The sequence below is a fragment of the Scylla paramamosain genome, chromosome 34 (genome assembly GCF_035594125.1).
Source record: "Scylla paramamosain isolate STU-SP2022 chromosome 34, ASM3559412v1, whole genome shotgun sequence".
In the NCBI taxonomy this organism is placed as follows: domain Eukaryota; kingdom Metazoa; phylum Arthropoda; class Malacostraca; order Decapoda; family Portunidae; genus Scylla; species Scylla paramamosain.
Window position 1 is genome coordinate 2737501 of NC_087184.1, and position 12500 is coordinate 2750000.

Consider the following 12500-nt stretch of genomic DNA (forward strand, 5'->3'; position numbering starts at 1 on the left):
TTTTTTTGTGATGAGACAGAAAATGTTCCCTTGTGTAAGATGGACTATAGTATATCTGTCCCTGGGTTTGTTAGGCTGAAGAACTACACGTTACGTACTGCAATATGAAAATAAAAGAATTTGAATTGCTGCTTCAAAACAATGAACACTAATGAAAAGTTAAATGTTGGGAAGGTTGGTGCAGAGAAAGATACAGGCGGTGTTTCCAGGCGGTTCCTCCCTTGAAGACCAAGAGATTGATCTCAAAGTGTGAGACCTGCTGGATCACATTTGACAGTCACACACAACATCGTTCAAGTTTTCTCTAATACTAACTCGCTTCAAGAGGGCAGAGCAGGCAAGCAGAGGTCGCTGCCTTAATGAATGATTGCCTCACAGACACACGCACATTTGAGGGCAACAAACACAGAGGCAACACCCGAGGCGCTCACAGCAAAAGGTTCCCGCCTCGCCTCGCTGGCAAGCTGATTCCTCGACTCGCGTCAACCCAACTCATTTTTCATCGCAAGTCGGCAATTTTCTTTTCGATGCAAAATTAAATCACTTTCGGAAACTTGGGACCAAATTTGTTCAGGCCGGGGAAAGACTTGGTGGACGCGGTGGAGGAGCAGGCGGCCGACTGCAGCTGGCTGGATCTGGGCCCAAGGTCCACGCCAGCCTCCTCTTCTGCTCCACCTACGAAATTGTTAGCGTCACTTGCAGCCCCTGACAGCCCAAGGAGACGCCACCACACACCCTACGGCAAATACTGCCAGCCCAGGAGCCCTTTAGGGGAGGACCGTGCTTCCTCCATGGCAGTGTCCGGCGAATGGTGGGTGGCTCTTGGTCACCATGACCTCGCGTTCACTGTGAGGGGCTGCAAGCGTCGACGCCATTGCCCATTGGATTTAAATGGACCCTGAAGGAAAGAAGGGTTCGCCTCTATGTATCGTGTATCATCACTGTGGAACGCATCGTGTATTGTCATCGTGTATTATCATCGTGTATTATCATCGTGTACTATCATCGTGGGACGCATCGTGTATTATCATCGTGTATTGTCATCGTGTATTATCATCGTGTATTATCATCGTGGGACGCATCGTGTATTGTCATCGTGGAACGCATCGTGTATTATCATCGTGTATTATCATCGTGGGACGCATCGTGTATTATCATCGTGTATTGTCATCGTGTATTATCATCGTGGAACGCATCGTGTATTATCATCGTGTATTGTCATCGTGTATTATCATCGTGGAACGCATCGTGTATTATCATCGTGTATTGTCATCGTGTATTATCATCGTGGAACGCATCGTGTATTATCATCGTGTATTATCATCGTGGGACGCATCGTGTATTATCATCGTGTATTATCATCGTGTATTATCGTCGTGGGACGCATCGTGTATTATCATCGTGTATTGTCATCGTGTATTATCATCGTGGAACGCATCGTGTATTATCGTCGTGTATTATCATCGTGTATTATCATCGTGTATTATCATCGTGGGACGCATCGTGTATTATCGTCGTGTATTATCATCGTGTATTATCATCGTGTATTATCATCGTGGAACGCATCGTGTATTATCATCGTGTATTGTCATCGTGTATTATCATCGTGGAACGCATCGTGTATTATCGTCGTGTATTATCATCGTGTATTATCATCGTGTATTATCATCGTGGGACGCATCGTGTATTATCGTCGTGTATTATCATCGTGTATTATCATCGTGTATTATCATCGTGGAACGCATCGTGTATTATCATCGTGTATTGTCATCGTGTATTATCATCGTGGAGCGCATCGTGTATTATCATCGTGTATTACCATCGTGTATTATCATCGTGGGACGCATCGTGTATTATCATCATGTATTATCATCGTGTATTATCATCGTGGGACGCATCGTGTATTATCATCGTGTATTATCATCGTGGGACGCATCGTGTATTATCATCGTGTATTATCATCGTGTATTATCATCGTGTATTATCATCGTGGAGCGCAACGTGTATTATCATCGTGTATTATCATCGTGTATTATCATCGTGTATTATCATCGTGGAACGCATCGTGTATTATCATCGTGTATTATCGTCGTGGGACGCATCGTGTATTATCATCGTGTATTATCATCGTGGAACGCATCGTGTATTATCATCGTGTATTATCATCGTGTATTATCATCGTGTATTATCATCGTGGGACGCATCGTGTATTATCATCGTGTATTATCATCGTGGAACGCATTGCATCATGTAATCATCGTTGTATCATCGCTTTACTTACACTAACACAACAAAAAACAACACAACACACGGAAGAGAACCTTTTTGGGGAGAAAGGAGCTTCTTTCATCACACACAACACAACACACAACACAACACACACGGAAGAGGACCTCTTTGGGGAGAGAGGATCATCTTTCATCACACACAACACAACACAACACAACACAACACACACACAGAAGAGGACCTCTTTGGGGAGAGAGGATCATCTTTCATCACACACAACACAACACAACACACACAACACGAACACAAACATAACACAAACAAAACACAACACAAACACAAACACAACACAAACACAACACAAACAAAACACAACACAAACACAACACACAAACACAACACAAACACAACACACAAACACAACACACACACACACACACACAAACACACACACAAACACACACACACACACACACACATACACATAATATTATCTAACATAATAACATCATAATTACAAACACAGCAACAATAGGGAGAGATAATGACAATATGTAATAGTACAAACGGTTCCTGGCTGCAATGACTCAAATTCAATTCACACTCTGTCACTCGCCTGCAGCTCAACAAAATAATCTTTCAAGACATCATTGCCATCAACGGAGTCACTGTTGAAGAGAAACTGATTCCGTGTCCGTTTCAGTGCCACAGTAACCTCTCCAGGGCGAAAGTATCCTTTGAAGGGCTGAGTTACCTCATGCACATGCTTTCTCACTTCAGTCACAAAGACCATTTCATAATAATGTATTCCCTCGTATCTATATAGGCCTACCACTCTCTCCTCTATTCTCTCCACAGGCCCAATTAAAGCATCATAACACAAACCGGTCTACCATCCAGCCAACTCTCTCAAAACACCAGTACTTTTTACCTCCTCATTTCTTACTCTATCGATCCCACCATGTTACTCCACACACACTCCACAAACACTTCGTTTCCTGTACACTTAACAGTTTCTTCTCCGCTGCTCCCGTGTTCCATGTTTCAGCACCACACGGCACAGCGGATACCACTATTCCCACATATAACTCTCTCTCTGTACACTCACACCAGTGTCCTTTGCTTGAGGATCTTTCTTAGTCCACCAAAAACTTTTCCTGCTTCTTTCACTCCGCACTTCACCTCTGTCTCAACTCTTGTGTCCACTGTGACTTGATCCCAAGTACTTGAAACAATCCACCTCTTCCACCTCCTCTCCACTTAATCTTGCATACCTCCCTCCACCACCTCTCCCTCCACTCACGCCACCACCAACTCTCACACATGTCCTGCCATATACACAGAAACGCTTCCCTCCTTACAACACCTGGAACTGTGAAACTTTTTAAAAACTTGTGAATACCTTTCTTCTCTCTCAGCACTCTACCTACTACATCTTTCCAAATCTTCCTATTCTCTGCTTTCTTCCTGTTACAAAACCTTCAGTTATCAGAGAAGTGCCACCCAATGGGCCCTCGGGCTTATGCATTCGTGCTTTCCAGTGGGTCGCCTTCGTTGATTCATATAATAATAATAATAACAAGCTGCCTCCAACTCCACAAACTTTGAAAACGTCCCATACTTTTCTTACCAGTTGTCACCGCCAGCAGGCGGCGAAGGTTGATTCAGACCCACACGATGACACGAATCATTTATTGAATCCGATTGAATCCGGTTGGATCCGCTTGAATTCGCTTGAATTCGGTCAAAACCTGAAGACATACATTAATGATCATAGACAATATTCTATATGAATAATTTGTGTAATACAGGTATGATTGTGCACGTTAATTATAGGATAATGTATTCGTACACAGACAGTTGTTACACCACGGACTGAGTTTGTTTGCTTGTAGAGGCAAGCACCAGGGACTGTGTTTGCTTACAGAGGCAAGCACCAGGGACTGTGTTTGCTTACAGAGGCAAGCACCAGGGACTGTGTTTGCTTACAGAGGCAACCAGGGACTGAGTTTGTTTGCTTGTAGAGGCAAGCACCAGGGACTGTGTTTGTTTGCTTGCTGAGGCAACCGGAACTGAGTTTTTATACTTACAGAGGCTAGCACCAGAGACTGAGGTTGTTTGCTTGCTGAGGCTACCACCAGGGACTGAGGCTGTTTGCTTGCTGAGGCTACCACCAGAGACTGAGTTTGTATGCTTATACCAGGGAACGAGTTTGTATGCTTGCAGAGATCAGACACTATCAGGGAGAGAGCTTGTGTGTTGGCAGACACCAGACACCATAAGGAAGGGAGTTTGTGTACTTGCAGGGATCAGACACCATCAAGGAGTAAGCTGGTGTGCTTACAGAGACCGAACACCATCAGAGAGTGAGCTTGTGTGCTTGTAGGGAGCAGACACCCTCAGGGACTGAGCTTGTGTGCTTGCAGGGAGCAGATACAATCAGGAAGTGAGCTTGTGTGCTTGCAGAGTATCAGGCTCCATCAGGGAGTGCATTTGTATGCTTGCATAGGCTAGACATCACCAGAGGGTGAGCTTGTGTGCTTACAGGGATCAGACACCATCAGGGAGTGAGACTGTGTGCTTGTAGAGACCAGACTTCATCAGGAAGTGAGCTTGTGTGCTTGCAGGGATCAAGACACCACCACGGGTGGTTAGACACCACCAGACGGTGAGCTTGTGTGCTTGTAGAGGCTAAACACTACCAGGGAGTGGTTTGTGTGCTTATGGCTGTGTACTTACAGAGGACAGAGGCGAGATGCTATCATTGGTTACCTGCAACGACGCTCAAGCGAGGGGTTTGAGTGTCTTGGACTCAGATATCTTGCATGAACAAGAGAGGAAGCAAGGTCACTCCAGATGGACTCTTAACTCTTGGAGCCGAACTGGACGTAGTAGACCAGGGGGAGGACAAGGATTCTTCAATGCTTGCACGTGACAACCGAGTCACGGGAGTCTCACCAGGGGGAGCACATCGTAAGAAGAAAGACCACTAGAGATCCTGACATCTTTGAGGTAGTGTTGATGTAAGGAGATGAAGGATGCTTGTTATGACATGAGGCTAAGATGAGGCCGGCCTTCTCGCCGTCGCTAATGGATAACGATGGACAGGCTAGGAACCCAGGCAGTAACTGAGGACGATAGGGACACTTTGCTGAGGACACTCGTGCAGGGAGGACGTGTGTCGGTGCAGAGACAGAAGTAGATAGACATACCTGGAGCACCTGTCAGAAAGGGCGTGCGTGTTACTTAACGATTACCCCAAGACCCAAACACGTAAGTGTAACAACTGTCTGTCAACATCTACTCTGTCTGTCAACATCTACCTTTCCTTCTTGCTGGAAGTTTGCCTACATTCAACCTATTCCTAAAAAGGGTGACCGTTCTAATCCCTCAAACTACCGTCCTATTGCTTTAATTTCCTGCCTATCTAAAGTTTTTCAATATATCCTCAACAGGAAGATTCTTAAACATCTATCACTTCACAACCTTCCATCTGATCGCCAGTATGGGTTCCGTCAGGGCCGTTCTACTGGTGATCTTCTGGCTTTCCTTACTGAGTCTTGGTCATCCTCTTTTAGAGATTTTGGTGGAACTTTTGCTGCTGCCTTGGACATACCAAAAGCTTTTGATAGAGTCTGGCACAAAGCTTTGATTTCCAAACTACCCTCCTACGGTTTCTATCCTTTTCTCTATAACTTCATCTCAAGTTTCCTTTCTGACCGTTCTATTGCTGCCGTGGTAGACGGTCACTGTTCTTCTCCTAAATCTATTAACAGTGGTGTTCCTCAGGGTTCTGTCCTGTCACCCACTCTCTTCTTATTATTCATTAATGATCTTCTAAACCAAACTTCTTGTCCTATCCACTCCTACGCTGATGATACCACCCTGCACTTTTCCACTTCTTTTCATAGACGTCCAACCCTTCAGGAGGTAAACATATCACGCAGGGAAGCCACAGAACGCTTGACTTCTGATCTTTCTAAAATTTCTGATTGGGGCAGAGCAACCTTGGTATTGTTCAATGCCTCAAAAACTCAATTCCTCCATCTATCAACTCGACACAACCTTCCAGACAACTATCCCCTCTTCTTCAATGACCCTCAACTGTCCCCCTCTTCTACACTGAACATCCTCGGTCTGTCCTTTACTTATAATCTGAAATGGAAACTTCACATCTCATCTCTAGCTAAAACAGCTTCTATGAAGTTAGGTGTTCTGAGACGTCTCCGCCAGTTTTTCTCACCCCCCCAGCTGCTAACTCTGTACAAGTGCCTTATCCGTCCATGTAGTATGCTTCACATGTCTGGGGGGTTTCCACTCATACTGCTCTTCTAGACAGGGTGAACATAAGAACATAAGAAATAAGGGAAGCTGCAAGAAGCGACCAGGCTTACACGTGGCAGTACCTGTATGAAACACACCTACCTATTTCCATCTGTTATCCCCATCCATAAATTTGTCTAATCTTCTCTTAAAGCTCTCTAGTGTCCTAGCACTAACTACATGATTACTGAGTCCGTTCGACTCATCTACCACTCTATTTGAGAACCAATTTTTTCCTATCTCCTTCCTAAACCTAAATTTTTTAAGCTTGAACCCGTTATTTCTTGTTCTACCCTGGTTGCTGATCCTAAGAATTTTGCTTACATCTCCCTTGTTATAACCCTTATACAACTTAAAGACTTCTATCAGATCCCCTCTTAACCTACGTCTCTCTAGAGAATGTAAATTTAACAGCTTCAACCTCACCTCGTAAGGAATACTCCTCATCCCCTGTATCCTTTTAGTCATTTTCCTCTGTACTGATTCTAATAGACCTATATCTTTCCTGTAATGTGGGGACCAGAACTGCACAGCGTAGTCTAGATGAGGTCTGACCAGCGCCAAGTATAACTTTAATATTACTTCCGGCCTTCTACTTTCAACACTTCTAAAAATTAATCCTAGTACCCTATTTGCTTTGTTTCTGGCTTCTATGCATTGTTTCCCTAGACGGAGTTCAGAGCTAACTATAACTCCTAAATCTTTCTCGTACCCTGTACCTACCAGAGTTTGGTTGTTTAATGTGTATTTGGTTGTTTAATGTGTAAAAGGGTGGAATAAAAAGCTTTTCGTCTCATCAACTCCTCTCCTCTAACTGACTGTCTTCAGCCTCTCTCTCACCGCCGCAATGTTGCATATCTAGCTGTCTTCTACCGCTATTTTCATGCCAACTGCTCTTCTGATCTTGCTAACTGCATGTGTCCCCTCCTTACGCGGCCTCGCTGCACAAGACTTTCTTCTTTCTCTCACCCCTATTCTGTCCACCTCTCTAACGCAAGAGTTAACCAGTATTCTCAATCATTCATCCCTTTCTCTGGTAAACTCTGGAACTCCCTGCCTGCTTCTGTATTTCCACCTTCCTATGACTTGAATTCCTTCAAGAGGGAGGCTTCAAGACACTTATTCATCAATTTTTAACCACTGCTTTGACCCTTTTATGGGACTGGCATTTCAGTTGGCATTTTTTTTTTTATTAGATTTTTGTTGCCCTTGGCCAGTGTCCTTCCTATATATATAAAAAAAAAAAATTAACGTGCAGCATCATACCTGTACTACACAAATTATTCATATAGAATATTGTCTATGATCATTAATGTATGTCTTCAGGTTTTGACCGAATTCAAGCGAATTCAAACTGATCCAACTTTATTCAATCGGATTCAATAAATGATTCGTGTCATCGTGTCGGTCTGAATCAACCTTCGCCGCCTGCTCGCGGTAACACCAGTCCTATCACACACTTTCCCCAAGTCCTTCAACGCCAAAAAAGCAGCACTTCCTTCCCTTTCCAAAAGACATGTCACACTGCTGCCTAACTGCAAAAACCTGATCTACACAACCTCTTCCCTTTCTACAGCCTCACTGCTCCTCCGGGATGGCATTCTCTGTTCTCTGTCCGATTCTCCTTTTGAGAAGCCTCCCGTACACCTTCCCTGCCACACTCAGCAAACTGATGTCCCCTGTAACTGGAGCCTATCACTTTTTTTGTCGTATATATTCAAGGTAACTACACATCCATTTATCCAGAGTTGTGGCACCTTGGAGAGCAATAAAGCACACATTTAGTAACCTCACCACTCTTCAAACACTTGGCAGCAGTGTATCCAAACCTGCACCTCTCCTTTCCCTCATGTCCCTCACAGCCTCTCATACTTCCTCTCCCTTCACTGGTACACTGTACACTGTTTAAATCTTCCCATTCATTCTATTGCAATAATCACTGATTCGTCCTCTTCCTCTACATTTAACAGGCCTTCAAAATATCCCGCACATCTTTCACAGAATGCGTCCTATACTCACTGCCTTCACAGCCTCTTCACTCCCACATGTTTCTTGGCTTGTCCTCTTTATGTCTGTCCACAACATTTTCCTGTTCATCTGTGAGTTTTGTGTCAACCTGAATGTGTGCCCAACCCCTCATCTGCCCTCATCTTTGCATCTTGTACTTCCACTCACCTCTTTGCTTGGTTTCTCTTCTCCGTGCATCTGTTGTATGACCTTTTTTTGCAGCCAGGCTCCATGTGCACGCTTCTTTTCCTCCACAGCCACACTGACCTCCTCACACCACCTCCAGCCCGTCTCACCCCACACACCTGCCCAGCACAACCACAACTCCACTTTTCAGACACTGCCACTCTTATTCCACACTACCCACTTCCACTCATTCACAACCTTTTCCTGGTCCACTCTACTGTCTTCTCCCTCTTCTTCAGCTCACTCTCAGAACTTGCTTTGCCTTACGCCATTGTCACGCCTCTATCCATCCACCTGACATCCCTCCATCCACACATCCAGACACACATCACCCCTTCCTTTCACCTTTGTTTCACTCCACACTGGCACACACACACACACACGAAGGATCAGGCATTTTTTAATAACCTTGACCCTCTCATTGATCTTCCTCCCGCTCCAGACTCTCCCTCCCTCTCCCTCTCCCTCTCTCCGCTCTCCCCTTCACATCCCGCCTCGAAAGCCACGTCAAGGTAACGCACAGATGACAAGGATACGCACTTCAGAGAGAGAGAGAGAGAGAGAGAGAGAGAGAGAGAAGAGAGAGAGAGAGAGAGAGAGAGAGAGAGAGAGAGAGAGAGAGAGAGAGAGAGAAAGAGAGAGAGAGAGAGAGAGAGAGAGAGAGAGAGAGAGAGAGAGAGAGAGAGAGAGGAGAGAGAGAGAGAGAGAGAGAGAGAGAGAGAGAGAGAGAGAGAGAATCTTCCTTTTTTTACTTAGTTTTTTTCAATATTTTTCTTCATTGTTTTTCCTTCTTCCTCAAATAACTTTCTTGATCTTTCCTTTAGTTGAGAGAGAGAGAGAGAGAGAGAGAGAGAGAGAGAGAGAGAGAGAGAGAGAGAGAGAGAGAGAGAGAGAGAGAGAGAGAGAGAGAGAGAGAGAGAGAGAGAGAGAGAGAGAGAATGTTTCACACTGATGTAATTTTTTGGCTCTTTAATTTATCTATTTACTCATTTTTTGCCTACTTGTATTTATTTCTGTTTTTCTTCTTTTCTTCTTTCTGTCTTATCTGGTGAATATTATGAGTCACTTCTCTTATCCCTTCACTCTTTGTGTTGCTGAATGGAATGATCGGAATAATTTCTTCTCGTCTTCATATGAATTATGAAATTTTTTACCTTTCTTCAGTGCGAGTGTGCCCTGGGAGGACCATTGATGTGTGTGTGTGTGTGTGTGTGTGTGTGTGTGTGTGTGTGTGTGTGTATAATAAGTACTTGCCTGCCGTGACTATTATTCCATGTAAGTATGTACGTATGTATGTATGTATGTCTCTTCATTCAGTGAGTATTTAAGCAGTGATGGCCGAGTGGTTAAGGCGTCTGACTAGAAATCAGATGGGATCTTCCCGCGTAGGTTCGAATCCTACTCACTGCGAGACACAGAAACTCCGTTTTGCAGTTTAATATCAACAAACGCAAAGTATTTAGCGTAGGTACAGGAAACCCACACAGTAGGTACATATTAAACAACGAAACTCTGGTAGGTACAGGGTACGAGAAAGGTTTAGGAGTTATAGCTAGCTCTCAACTCCGCCTAGGAAAACAATGCATACAGGCCAGAAACAGGGCAAATAGGGTATCAGGATTCATTTTCAGGAGTGTTAAAAGTACAAGGCCCGAAGTAATATAAAAGTTATACTTGGCGCTGGTCAGACCTCAGCTAGACTACGCTGTGCAGTTTTGGTCCCCACATTACAGGAAAGATATAGGTCTATTAGAATCAGCACAGGGGAGATTGACTAAAAGGATACAGGGGATGAGGAGTATTCCTTACGAGGCGACATTGAAGCTGTTAAATTTACATTCTTTACAGAGACGTAGGTTAAGAGGGGACCTGATAGAAGTCTGTAAGTGGTATAAGGGTTATAACAAGGGGGATGTAAGCAAAATTCTTAGGATCAGCAACCAGGATAGAACAAGAAATAATGGGTTCAAGCTTAAAAAATTTAATTTTCAGGAAAAAGATAGGAAGAAATTGGTTCTCAAATAGAGTGGTAGATGAGTGGAATGGACTCAGTAATCATGTTGTTAGTGCCAGGACATTAGGGAGCTTTAAGAGAAGATTAAACGGGTTTATGGATGGGGATGATAGGCGGAAACAGGTAGGTATATTTCATACAGGGACTGCCACGTGTAAGCCTGGTCGCTTCTTGCAGCTTCCCTTATTTCTTATGTTCTTCTGTTTTTTTTTTGTTTTTTCAACACGGAGCGATCAGGAAGTTAACTACGCGTATTGTCATCATCATATAATTACGTGTAGTGTACATGTGCAACAGAAAAAGGCACTGGTTCCTTCACAGAAAGGGAAAAAAAATAGTGTAGATGCCGGAAAGACGGACACAGGGGCAAGTGAAAGCTGATTGGTGGAGACACAAGTCTTAACTCCAAGCTGTATTTGCAAGAAACGATAAAATTATTTACAGAAAAAAGCACCGGTGGTGGTGACAGGTGTGAACACTGCAAAGGGTAACCTTACCACTCCCCGAGAACGGGAAAACTCACCAAGACCAGCGCGGCTTCATAAAGTGAGATTTCGATAAAGAGAAGATTACCAGATGGACGAAGAGCACGAAGAGAACCAGCGCCCCCTGGGCTGCTTCGCCTTTCTGCGACGTTTACTGCGACTATTCAAGAAGAAGAAATCCAAGAAAAGCAAGGATAAAAACGACGACAAGGAAAACATGAAAGTCAAGAGCCGAGAAGAAGAAGAAGAAGGCGAGAAGAAGAATGACGAGCAAGAAAACGAAGGCGGTGTCCGAACCGAGGACGTGGAAGACGATGGACAGTTCCTGCGACGCCACGTCGCCTTCCTCACCCGGGAGCAGCTGCACAGCCTGGGCGACGGACGTCCCCTGGGCGAGGGCGCCTACGGCTCCGTCAAGCAGCTCACCTATCATGGGACTGAGGCCGTGGTGAAGGAACTCCTGGACGACAGCGAGCCCGAGCAGCTGCTGAAGGAGGCGCGGGTGCTGGCGGAGCTGGACGGGGCGGGCGGAGTGCCGCGCCTCCTGGCGGTGTGCCAGACTCCCCCCGCACTGGTGCAGGAGTTCCTGGGCCAGACGTACAACAAGTACCTGGTGAAGTGCTCGGTGCGGCTGTTCCTCAAGTCGCTGGGCGGCGTCTGCCACCAGCTGCGGCAGGTGCACGCCAAGGGCTTTGTTCATAACGATCTCAAGATAAACAACATCACCTTCACCGGCGCCGTCGGGAACCCAAAGTTCCATATCATTGACTTCGGCGTGGCCTGTCGCGTCGGGGAGGCGCTGGTGGAGGAGCCCTTAGACCTGACGGAGAGAAAGGCCAAGGAGGCGAAGAAGAAGGCGAAACAGGCGATCCGCGGGGACACCATCGAGGACTTCCTGGCGAGCCTGGGCAAGGGCCAGCAGGACAAGAAGGGCGAGGACACCAAGCCCTGCGCCGAGGACTCCGAGGATGAGGCTGCCTGGATGGCACCCGAGGTGCTGGCGGGGGAGCGCGTGCTGCCCTCTGGCGACGTGTACAGCTTCGGCTACCTGCTGGAGTGCCTCACGGAGGACTGTCGCCAGAACTCCCAGGAGAACAACTGTCTGGTGGAGGAGCCGCAGAGCACCTTCCTGGGGGCGCCCCTCATGAGGCTGTCCCACCTGTGCACCCAGTGGGACCCCCGCCGCCGCCCCTCCCTTGCCCAGGTGAGCCAGGCCGTCGAGGCGCTGGCCGAACACCTCAGCGCCAGGCAGCTCG

General features: G+C 45.8%; 1 long non-coding RNA gene and 1 other non-coding gene across 3 annotated transcripts in view; one reads left to right on the top strand and one right to left on the bottom strand.

Moving 5' to 3' along the window:
• Positions 1 to 12500, bottom strand: part of LOC135090035 (uncharacterized) — a 135790-nt gene that overhangs the window by 76341 nt on the left and 46949 nt on the right. The gene's annotated exons all lie outside the window — the stretch shown is intronic.
• On the top strand, positions 10074 to 10155 carry Trnas-aga (transfer RNA serine (anticodon AGA)). Its single transcript has one exon. It is a non-coding gene; the product is annotated as a tRNA-Ser (tRNA).